The 12,350-nt window shown below is 33.8% G+C and overlaps 1 protein-coding gene across 3 annotated transcripts in view; it reads right to left on the reverse strand.

The window, feature by feature from the left end:
* LOC132797115 (AF4/FMR2 family member lilli) overlaps nucleotides 1–12,350 on the reverse strand; it is a 70,280-nt gene that overhangs the window by 26,471 nt on the left and 31,459 nt on the right. Inside the window, exon 1 of one of the 3 annotated variants that reach the window (XM_060808633.1) lies at nucleotides 7,531–7,639. The exons of 1 other annotated variant lie outside the window; for it this stretch is intronic. The gene's annotated coding sequence lies outside the window, so the exon portion shown is untranslated. Of the gene's footprint in view, nucleotides 1–7,502; nucleotides 7,640–12,350 lie in introns of those variants that run through there. One more of the 3 variants, XM_060808631.1, reaches the window with a different exon arrangement.

A 12,350-nucleotide genomic window follows, 5' to 3' on the forward strand; every position in this document is an offset into this window, starting at 1 on the left:
AAAATCAGAAAACTTAAAGAAATATTTAATTTCTTTAGAATTTGACATTCTTATCAGAATGTTTGGTTCTTAATTTATTATTATTTTTTTTATTGAAATAACGAACACAATTCCTTATTGAAATGCGATGAACGAAAGCGACTAAGTTTGATCAATTTAAATACTTTAAAATGGTATCATATTATTAATTAAGAGCAAATATTGTACTGCAAATGAACATTTTGTATAGATTTCTTATTCCAAAAATGATTTTAATTGCAAAATATTGAAAAATACTTCAAAATTCGAAATTGGAAATTCTTAGAACTTTGATGATTCAATTAACTCACAAAAAGAGTGAAAAAATGAACTATCCACATTTTGAGCAGCGTATTCGCAACTGGTTAACAAAATGTACTTGTAATACTATTCATAACGCTTTCAATATCGCCAATATCGGCAGCCAGCGTGTGTATCTCTCTCTCGATAAATCGAAGTGCGAGCAGGCCACAAGCTTTGGAGCTTACCAATGGCTTTAACGACTCCCGATAATATCTAAATATATGCCCACATGCCCCTATAAAGAGTTAACGATTTTATACTCTCGACTGAGACATACTTATGTCTGTAGTTGTGGGGGTGACAGAGGGAGGGGGGATAAACTGACATTGCCGTGCAATTGCAATTGCGCAGCTAAAAAGCGAGAGAGGCAAAACAAAAAGGAAAACACAACAGCACAAAATTGCAAGCAGCAACGGTTTAATTGCATTTCCAGCATTGCCACAGATATGTCGGAGTCGGATCTGAATGGCTGCATGTTTATTTATGAGTCGATGCGATTCGATTCGATTCGACTCGACTCGACTCGACTCGACTTCGAGTATATATGTATATGTATATATATATCGACGGGGGCCACTCAGAGAGTGTGTGTGTTGCGTTTGCGATTTGCGTTTTGGCTGGCAAAATGCAAATTTGTTTGCCAACAGTTTTCCCATAGAGCGCAAAGCACTAAAAACAAAAACAAGAATGCAAAAATGAAAAAAAAAAAAACAACACGGAGTCGCAGACAAAAACAAAACAACATTTATAAGTCGGCCTAGGGGCTGAGCCACAAGACAAGCGCAACTAGCAACAACTACGACAACAACAACAACAACAACTGTTTGTCGCTCAAGGACATTTTCAAAGTACGTCGCAAAATGTGAGCGAGGCGAAGAAAACGAGTTTCAAATGCCATCCATCGAAAAGAAATGCAAAAGAAGCCTGAGCAAAACCCTAAACACCAGCTGACAGCTGACTCTATGAGTGTATTTGAGTGTGTCAGTATGTGAGTGTGTGAGTGTATTTGAGTGTATGAGTGTATTCGAATAACAATACAATAACGCAATGCCGCGTTCAACGGGACAACCCTTAATTTCAATACGTTTCCCAAAAACTTGCCAAAAAAAAAAACAAACAAGAGAAAAAGAAGTGGAATAAAACTGATGAACCTTCTTCTTCTTCTTCTTCTTCTTGCTACCCAAAACGTGAACCTAAAAAGCCAAAATTGAAAAGCCAACTTTGTGACAAGGGATGAGCACGATTCACAAATTTCTTCAGCTATTGTATTTTTACATATGTTGATTAGTTGATACCCTGTAATAAGTGATATCTAGAGCGAAATTATTGTTTGGAGAAAATTCAAATTATGGAACTACGTTTTCCATAAATTTTCGATCATAGCAAAGTCAAAATTTTTTTTAATAAAGCACATGAGATATAAAGATAACATAATTATTGTAGAAATAATTATGAGAAATAAAGATAACATAATTATTGAAGAAATAATTTGAATTTTCTTTAATATCGAATTTAAATTCCTATTGCAGTAAAATAATATTGGCATTGTTTATCAACCCTTTATTTTGAATTCTATTTATTTATAGAAATAATTTAACTACTTACTATACATAAATAACAATAATAGCATTGATTTAGCATAATTTATCATACATTTTTTGAATTATGAAGTTCTAATTTGAATTGATTTGTAGCCGATTTATTGAAATTTTGAACACGATTTAAAGTGAATAATAGTGAACTATTATAAACGTAGTTCAAAATAGAAGAATGATAGAACCCATTAAAATCATTTTAAATTAAGAAACGAATTTCTTAAGAAATTCAAAAGATTGCTGATGACAACAATGTTATTCTAAATTTTGGCTCTAAGAAGCGTGGGCTTTCTTAAACTAGATCAAAATTAAGACATTATAGATGAATTTCATATTAAATATTGTAGATTAAGTATTTAACGTTTTTTTATAGTTTCTATTCAAAAAGATTCTAGAAGAAGTCAAGCTTCATAATGGGAAATTAACTGCGCTATAAAAGAAACTAAATTTTTTATACAGAACTTTCATAGTAATCATCTGAATTTCATAATAGATATCGAAAATTGTGTATTTAACTGTTTTGTATAGTTTCCAAACCAAAGACTCTAGAAAGATTCTTCATAAAGAGAAAATAAATTCTTTATACAGAACTTATCATCTAAATTTCATATTAAATATGATGAATTATATATTTGTCTTCTATTTTAACTTCTATTCGAAGTATTCTAGAAAACACTCTGAATTTCAAATATAGTTTCCAAACGAAAGATTCGAGAAGAAGACACTCTATTCATAAAAGGAAATTAAATGCGCTTTAAAAGAAAATAAATTCTTTAGACAGAACTTTAATAGTAATCATCTGAATTTCATAATAGATTTATTTAACTGTTTCTTATAGTTTCCAAACGAAAGATTCTATAAGAAGATTCTTCTAAATTGCATATTAAATATGGTGAATTATATATTTGTCTTCTATTTTAACTTCTATTCGAAGTATTCTAGAAAACACTCTGAATTTCATATTAAATATAGTTTCCAAACGAAATATTCTAGAAGTCATTCTCTTCATAAAAGGAAATTAAATGCGCGTTAAAAGAAAATAAATTTTGTATACAGAACTTTAATAGTAATTATCTAAATTTCATAATAGATATCGAAAATTCTGTATTTCAACTGTTTTTTATAGTTTCCAAACAAAAGATTTCAGAAAATAAATTCTTTATACGGAACTAATCATCTAAATTTCATATTAAGTAAGGTTAACTATGCATTTCATTTATATTTTAACTTTTATTCGAATTATTCTAGAAAACACTCTGAATTTCATATTAAATATAGTTTCCAAACGAAAGATTTCAGAAGAAGACACTCTATTCATAAAAGGAAATTAAATGCGCTTTAAAAGAAAATAAATTCTTTAGACAGAACTTTAATAGTAATTATCTGAAGTTCATAATAGATTTATTTAACTGTTTCTTATAGTTTCCAAACGAAAGATTCTATAAGAAGATTCTTCTAAATTGCATATTAAATATGGTGAATTATATATTTGTCTTCTATTTTAACTTCTATTCGAAGTATTCTAGAAAACACTCTGAATTTCATATGAAATATAGTTTCCAAACGAAATATTCTAGAAGTCATTCTCTTCATGAAAGGAAATTAAATGCGCGTTAAAAGAAAATAAATTCTTCATCAAGTATTTTAATTTACTGTCCATATTGACGGGATAGCCTTAACTTTTTTGGGGATATGTTACTCAATCAACACAGGGACCAACAGCAGCAGCAATAATAATAGCAATAATAATCATAAGCGCTATTATCATCATCATCATCATCATCATCGTCATCATCATCATCATCAGTCGTAGTAAGCATAATGATGATATCAACAATGTGCGCTGCGTCATAGGTCGCAGAAAACACACACAAACAACGGTGGATGATGAGGGAAGCAACAGCTTTTGGCTGCTTCTCGATTACGCATACGCCGCATGTAAGCGACAACAACAACAACAACAAACCGAATGAGAACAGCAACAAGAAGAAGAAGAAGCAAGGCAAGCAGGTAGCAAGGAACGAAGGCAACGGTGAACGGTAAACGGCTGCCTGCCAAGCATATTAGCGGCCGGCTTAAGTGCAATCCATTCATGAGCGGGCAACTGAAACGGATAAGCGGCGTGCGAGCGAGATGGCATGCGGATGACAGCAAGAATGGGAACAGAAACGTGAATGGGAATGGGGAATGGGAACAGCAGCAAAGGATGAGAACGCTCTGTTGCTGTTGCTGTTGTTGCTTGTGTTTTCCTTGCTGACCCTACAAAGTGTTTTACGCTCTCTCGCTCTCTCTCACTCGCTCGCTCGCTTGTAAGCGTCTGTGTGTGTGTGTGTTTTCTTCTTCTTTTCTTTTGCTTCGCTGTGCACGTCCTGCGCGCGTGCACAGGCAACAACAACAACTGAAGTGAGTGGCAACAACTGCTGCCGCTGCTTATTGACATTGGAGGCTTCGTGGCTCGAGTAACACCCGGCGCAGATGCTAAATAAGAAGCAGGAATTAAAGTGCAAAGGTGTACGCCGACAACAACAACAACAACAACAGCAACAGTGTGAGACAGAGAGAGAGAGAGAGAGAGAGGGAGAGAGAGAAGTGAAGTACGAGTTGTGTTGAGCGTATTTGTGTGCTGAGTACTTAGCGAACTAACAATGCCAGGATACGAGTCAATATACACACACTGGCGAATGCATTATGAAATATCCTCACACACACACACACACACACACACACACACACACACTATAAGGAAACATTAAAACATTAGAAACTGCGTCACAAAGTTAGACTGCGTTAATTATTAACCAGACAGCAAATTTGCATAGAGATCAACATTCTCCTGATCCTCTTTTAAACATACGAAACTAAGCTGTAAGTCAACTACAGTGCACTCTCGAATTACGCAAGTTTTGCATAAGAAAAAGTGCAGCCTAGAAATTTATATATAAACAAATTTGCATACTATATGCCAACTATAAATATGATGTCGTCATGAATACAGTTCAACTGCGATAAGAAAGCGTTCTTCAAAGTTTTATCAAGCTATCTTGAAAAAATGAGAGAATACTTTGCATAGCAACAGACTATATTGATATCTTTAATCTATTTTCGCACTTTTTACAATACCAAAGACCTCACTTTTATAGGTTTAATTTTTATATATTTTGAATATATTTCAAGAAAATTTATTTAATGTCTAAAGAATACTATAATTCTTATATATTTTTAATTGATTTGAAGATTATTTATTTTGTGTCTAAATATAATATAAAAAAAAGTAAAAATATAATTCTTATGTATACATTTATTAGATTAAATGAAATATTCCAAAAATTCTTCCCTACAAAATTTAATTGCAAAGTGACTATAAAAACTTTCTAGAAAATTCTTCTTACGAAAAACGTAATATTTATTATATTTAATCCTTTTCCCATAACATTTTAATTCAAATTTCATTTTAGTTTTGTGTGAGTAAAGAAAAAGATTTGAAAATATCAATTTGCTTTTAAAGTTGTTTACAAAAATACTTCATTCAAATGCAAAGTGATTATTAGAAAGAATGCTCTAGAAAAATCTAAGAATGAAAGATGTAATATATGCTTGAAAGTCTTTATTTATTCCTTATTCCATCAAATCTCAAATCAATTGTTACTATTGTTTTTTTCGAGTATATAAAAAGAATTGCTTTAATTAAAATTCTTTTAATAATCCTCGATATTAAAGTAAATGAAGAACTTCTGTACAAAATATTTGATTTAATTTCAAAGTGATAATCTCTGTAAAATTCTGCGTAATATCTGTTAACAATATTTATACCTTATACTATGTATTATCTTTTGTGTAAATCATTTCAATTTGTAGTTCTTTTTATAGTTCTTAAATTGATGGCAAAAGAAACTGAAAAAGTGCATAAGAAATGCGCAATAATTGTTAACCGCATATTTGTTTATGATGTCAACATTGTTTTGGCCTAAAAGAAAATGTTCTTACACAGTTTGTTTTTTTTTTTTGTTTTGTTATGAAATATGAAGCATTCGCATTCACGCTTTGATGTGATAAACAAAAAGCGCACTTGTTGCTTGTTGCTGCATATAAACAATCGACGACGAAAAAGTCATATGATCTAATTGGAAATACCCCGAGAATATATACGTAACAAATACATATACATATATTCATATTCTCATATGAATCGATCGACTATTAAAACATCAGTTTTTCCGCGTATGTAATTTGAAATTGGGCAACTAAAAGTTCTGCGGAAAATCGATGGATTGCCAAAAGGCTCAGTGACAAAAACAACAACAACAACAACAACAAAAACGAAATCAATTCCAACTAAATGTGGCTTAGATTGTTTAAACAATATGCATAAATAAATTGCATGAACTTTTAGGTCTAAATTAAACCAAAAACAACAAAAAAAAACTCTATTCAAATTTCGCCGACGTTTTGGAATTTGCTGTTTGCTGATATCTCGGCAAATTTAGCGGGAAAAAAACTATATGAAAAAGAGAGAGAGAAACAACAAAAACAAATCAACTGAAATTCCATTCATTATCAGAAGGCGCGCACACAAATACATTAACATATATACATATATATATATACGTATTTATGTACATTAATAATTCGTATGTCTGGCTGTCAGATTTCGAGTAATTTCTCGTTGAAATTGTTGTTGTTGTTGTTGTTGTTGTTGTGGTTTTGTGTCGTTTGTCGTTGCTTAGTTGCTGCTCTCGTTGCTCGTGTTGCACGTTGTTTGCTGCAACAACAACAACAACAACAAACTTGTTGCTTCTTTCACGTTGTTGTTGTTGTTGTTGTTGTTGCAGCCAGCGAATAAAATTGCCAAATAAGCGATGAACATTTTTTATCAGCCACAAAACTTGTTGCTCCGCATATGAGAGTGTGAATTCTTGCAAGTGTGTGTGTGTGTGTGTATGACTTTATGCATGTGCAGCTGAGTGTGTGTGTGTGTGTAGGCTTACTTTTAATTATTAATTATTTGTGTATTTTTTTTCTTTTAGATTTTCGCCGTCGTTGTTGTTGTTTATTTGTATTAATGCACAATTGCTTGGAGCATTTTCAAATTTCCATTTGCTTTCGCATTTGTTGCGCACTTTTCACCAAGACCAAAAAAAAAGCACAAAACAAAAACAAACTTTTTTTTTCTTCTTCTCACTGCTTTTTGTTGTTGTTGTTGTTGGAATTTTTTTTCGTCTTATTCGCGATCGAAATGAATTTGCACGTCAAAGTCGAAACAACTACATATGCACACACACACACATATGTGCCTGTGCTCGCGAGCGTGTGTGGGTGTGTGTGTGTGTGAGTGTAGTCTCTCCTATGTGTGTGAATGTGTGTGCGACGGGGCGTATGAGCAACGGCCGAGGCGAAAACTTTGCCACTTTGTTGCGTTGCCGTTTTGTTGTCTGCGCAAAAACACATAAAAACCAAAAACAGCAGAAAAACACAAATCAAATGAAACGAAAACAAAACAGCAACAAAAACAAAAACACAAACACAATAAAAAAAAAACGTAAACGCAAAGCCAAAAGCAAAACGTCAAAGTAACGCGCAAAACTTTACTTTATTTTACTTTACACACACAACTGACGTTCGTTCGTCGTTCGCTGCTGCTGTTGCTGCTGCGACCGCGGCGGCGTCGTCCGTCGTCGTCGTCGCGTTTTAATGCGGTCTCCGCGCGTTGTAAGCGAGTCGACAGGTAAAGCAGCACTGAATTCGTTCGCGTTGAGCACACCAACTAAAAAACGCCGCGACACAATGTCAAGCATGTGAGTAGGAGAGTAGGAGAGCGAGAGCGCTCGCAATCGCGTTCGCTCTCTCACCAGCCTCTCTCTTGGTAGCCTTTTACACTCAGAGAGGGTGAGAGCGCAACAGCAGCATTGTTGTTGTTGCCTTTTGCAATACCATTTACATTGTGTGGTCCACTGCTAGTCGACATCGTTGTCGCCGCCGTCGCCGTCGTCGGGCAGGCAACTGTAAATATTGCTGGCGTTATGCAACAACAGCGACAAACGAATGATTCTGATTGGTCGCAGGATGTGCAGCCGAATGCCAAAACGAATGCCGAACGTAACATCGGCTCGCGAGCCGAGCTCACACACTCGCGCTCTCACACCACACACTCACCCGAAAGCAATGCTGACCGCTCTCGTTTGGTCAAGCAATTGAGCGTAAAAAGAGCGACTGAGACTGAGACTGAGACTAAGACTAAAGCCAGTGTTTGTTGCTGCTGCTGTGGCGAAGCTCTCTTTGTTTTTTTGTTGTTGTTTTTCTTATGTTTTGCCGCTCGCGGTTGCCAAGAGGAAGGAAACGTTTCACTCGCAGTCGCCTTGTGACATGGCAACTTAAATGTCATCGTTATCGTGATCACTATCAGCAACGATTGAGAGAGAAACGGAAAGAGAGAGCGGGTGGGGGGAGAAAGAGAGAGTTTTTGATCGCAACCAAAAGGATTTTGGGAAAGCTTTAAAAACTTCAGAAGCTTTTGTGCTAATTCCCTACATATTGTTCACTTCAAATTAAGTTAAGATTTCAAATTCCTGAAATTCGAAATTTTATTATTTTTAATTTCAACTTATTTATTTTATTTTAAAATAGTTTTTAAACATAAAGCTTTGTGCTAATTCCCTACAAATTGTTCACTTCATATTGATGAAAATAAGTTAAGATTTCAATTCTCATAATTTCAAAAATTACTTATTTTTAATCACTACTTATTTATTTTGTTTTAAGTTTTCTTCAAATTCAAAACAAATCAAAAAATAAAATAGTACTTAAATATAAAGTTTTCCCAAATTAGCATTACGTTAAACACAAAGTATTTCCAAATTGCGATTGTCTAACATATTGTCATGAATTACGCATTTGTATAAAAACCAACAAAAATAAATAGCTAATCCCCAATTTCAATTTTCAGTTCGTACAATTAATTGACTTAAATTAAATGTTTATTTCAATTGTTGATTACGCTTCATTTTCGTGAAATTTGAATAATTCGCTAGTTATGGTTTTTTCTTTTTTATTTACAAAAAAAAAAAACATTATTAATTTTCAAATGTCATTATATGTTAAACACCAAACTCATTTCACAGTCTATGTTTTTATTTGTAGAATTTTAAATTTCATAAACTTAAATTATAAATAATTGATCAATACTTTGATATTAATATTCTTGCATGTATAGAATTAGTCATATATGACAGATCATTTCCTTTGTGCAATTCTTGATTTCATCACTGCTATGAGAACACGATAAAATAGTTTCACAATTCAAGTAAATGCAGAAAACAGTCATTTTAATCGTTCTATTTCAGTAAAGAATCGAAATAAACTACAAAGAGCTCAACAACAAAACGTTTTACATACTATATATATGTATGTATATATATTTGCTATTTTCGCATGCAAATTGTGAGCGTGTTTCTCTGAGCACAAGTATTTCCATTTAAAGAGCTGACTTTTTAACTAGCCATAAAATTGCTGGATAATTGCATTTAATTTCGCAATTCGCCAAAATACGCTTGGGCAATAAATAAACATTGCAATTTCAAAATGATGCACAATGAGTTATTTAACTTTAGGTGAAATACCATTTCACAAAAATCTCTAAAAACGTATCTGTTTAATATCACACACACACACACACACACACACACACAGGCGACAAAAACAACAAAACAAACAACAAGAAAAATCCAGACAGCAATTAGCGATAAAGCATTCAAATTGTTTTTTTGAGTTTTCACCGATTGTTTTGCTTCTTGTTTATTATTTTGTTTGTGTTTTTTTTTTCTTTTATTTATTTTTTATTTGCCAGCTTTGTCACAAAAGCAGCACAAAATATTTGATTGTTGTTGATAGTGATAAACTGCGAATCTGCTGCTTTTGCTTTGCTTTGCTTTAGTTTTGGTTTTGGTTGCTTTAGTTTTTGGTTGTCTCCCTTTCTTTCTATTATTTTTGTTCCCCATTTTTGTTTTTTTTGCACATTTTGTTGATAAGATAAGACGCGAGAAGCCATAGCCATATACAAAATACGAAATACAAAAACAGAGTAGAGAGCTGTATATAAAGTGCAAAATTGAGCGCTCGTGTCACATTTTGCCCCCTTTGATAAGGTGACAGAAAGGAAGGAAGGCGAAAGGTGGCTTAACTTATATAGTACATATGAGTCATGCATATGGCAAAGTCCATTAAAGGTGAATCATTCATGCCTCACCCCCCCTCTTGGTGATTAAATAGCGCCCTTGACCCGCCATCGCCATCGTTGCATTGCATTTGCCAGATACATTTTCGGGCTCGCTTGTATCTTTGTGTATCTCGGACATTAAGGGCAGCTCCATACAAAATGTATGGTGAAAGTCGTCGCCTGTGAAAATGCTGCTGGCCCCAACTTGGTTTTCCGCTTGTAATTTGCCAAAAGGGGGGAAAAGCGAGCCAACAAGAGAAACAGCAAAAGAGAGAAAGAGAGAGAGAGCGAGAGAGAGGCAGGGGCAGAGGAAACTAACTCGTACATCAGCGCATGCTGCTTATGTTTAATTTCTTTTCTATTTTCTATTATTTTTTTTTGTACAAAAGTTTTTTTTTTTTGAAGTTTCGTTGTTAGTTTGGCGCACGTTTTGTGCGCCAAATTTCTTCGTGCTCTTGACCATGCTAGCACAGCAAACTTGTTTGAAAGCCTACACGCGACAGTTACCCCTCTTTCTCCTCCTCCCCGTTCACCGTTTCCCCTTCAGCCTTCCGCTCGCCTCGAAAGTGTCGCCGTCCTCACAACAATAAATGTTGCCAGCCAGCCACAAGCTACAACTATGCATAGAGAGTCACAAATACAGACACAGATACAGATACATTTACATTCGCATTCGCATTCGCAGATGCAGATACAGTTGCAAGCACAACGAATTCAATGGACAATGGATACTTTGTGAACTGCAATTGAAATTGGACTTGAACGCTCTGAAGACAAAGAAATACTGAGAGAGAGAAAAGAGATTTGTCTGTATTTGTTATAACAACACTAACCTAGAGTATTATCATTTTCTGACTGAAGTGAAAGACTAGAAAAACTAAAGGCAGCAAATTTTGTGATAATATTCAGTATTTAAAAACGTTACAATACATTTTGAAATATAGTAAATTATTCTCCAATTGATACTAACAAGTTCAAAAGGTTTATTGAGAAACAATTTGATGGGCATTTTTAATTTGAAATGTAGTAGCTTAAAAACCTACGATTACACAATAACTAAAGTGTATTAAGCTGCACTTATTTCATATAGAATATAACATATTTCAAAAATAACGGTCTGGTCACACTAAATGTTTTAGTTTGTAGATAATTTTAGGAATATTTTTATAAGTAGAAAGATTAAAATTCAGTTGTCAGCTACATTTAAGTTTAGATTTCTCTTGTTATAAAACAAAAAATGTGTGTTAAACTACACTTACTATAAATAAAATCTATAAAAATAAACTGCTCTGGTCACACTAAATATTTCTGTATTCTATAAAAGACTATTTAAGAAACAATTTTAGCGGAACGTGTAAAATTCAATTGAATTTTTTTAGACTTAACGATGTACTTTAAAACATTGACTATGGAAATAGATTAAATGTAAAAAAAAACTTTGGTCACACTAATTATTTTTATTTATATTATTATTTACTTATTATTATTATTATATTATTTATTTATTATTTTTATTTATTTTTGCCTTGTATTAAAAGTTAGTTATTTGCTTAAACTTAATTGAATTTAATCCACAGCACAATAGAAAAGCTGCTGGTAAAACTTCGACTATTGAATTGAACATTTTGTAAGAAGACTTTGGTCACACTAAAAATGTGCAGCAGTAGTAATTCACAGTCGAGTATGCTCAGCTGTAACTTTCCACAGCAAAGTAGAAAAGCTGCTTGTAAAGCTTCGACTATTGAATTGAACATTTTGTAAGAAAAAATGTGACTTTGGTCACACAAAAAATGTGCAGCAGAAGTAACTCACAGTCGAGCATGCTCAGCTGTAACTTTCTTAGTGTTTTTGGCCCACATGTGTCTAGAAGAAAGGCAACAAGGAGAACGGAAATCAAAATTTGAACGCACACGAAGCCCACAACAACTTGAGAGCAGCAAAAGCACAAGATAAACGCCTGGCGAAAGGCAGACAGAGAAAGAGAGAGAGAGAGAGAGAGAGCGAAAATGGGAGAGGAGTAATAATGTCAAAATGGTCACGCTTACTTGCACATGGGCAGAAAATTGTGACCGTCACAAAAGTAGGAGAGAAGAAAGATGAAGATGAAGAAGCGACGCGACGCGTCGTGAGAACGAAAGCCTCTTTCAGGGACACAAAGAGCAGCGAATGAAGTCAAGAAGCGTCCAAGCGTGCAACGGCTGCCCATGACGATCACACTGAGTGTG

The sequence above is a fragment of the Drosophila nasuta genome, chromosome X, assembly GCF_023558535.2.
Source record: "Drosophila nasuta strain 15112-1781.00 chromosome X, ASM2355853v1, whole genome shotgun sequence".
Taxonomy (NCBI): domain Eukaryota; kingdom Metazoa; phylum Arthropoda; class Insecta; order Diptera; family Drosophilidae; genus Drosophila; species Drosophila nasuta.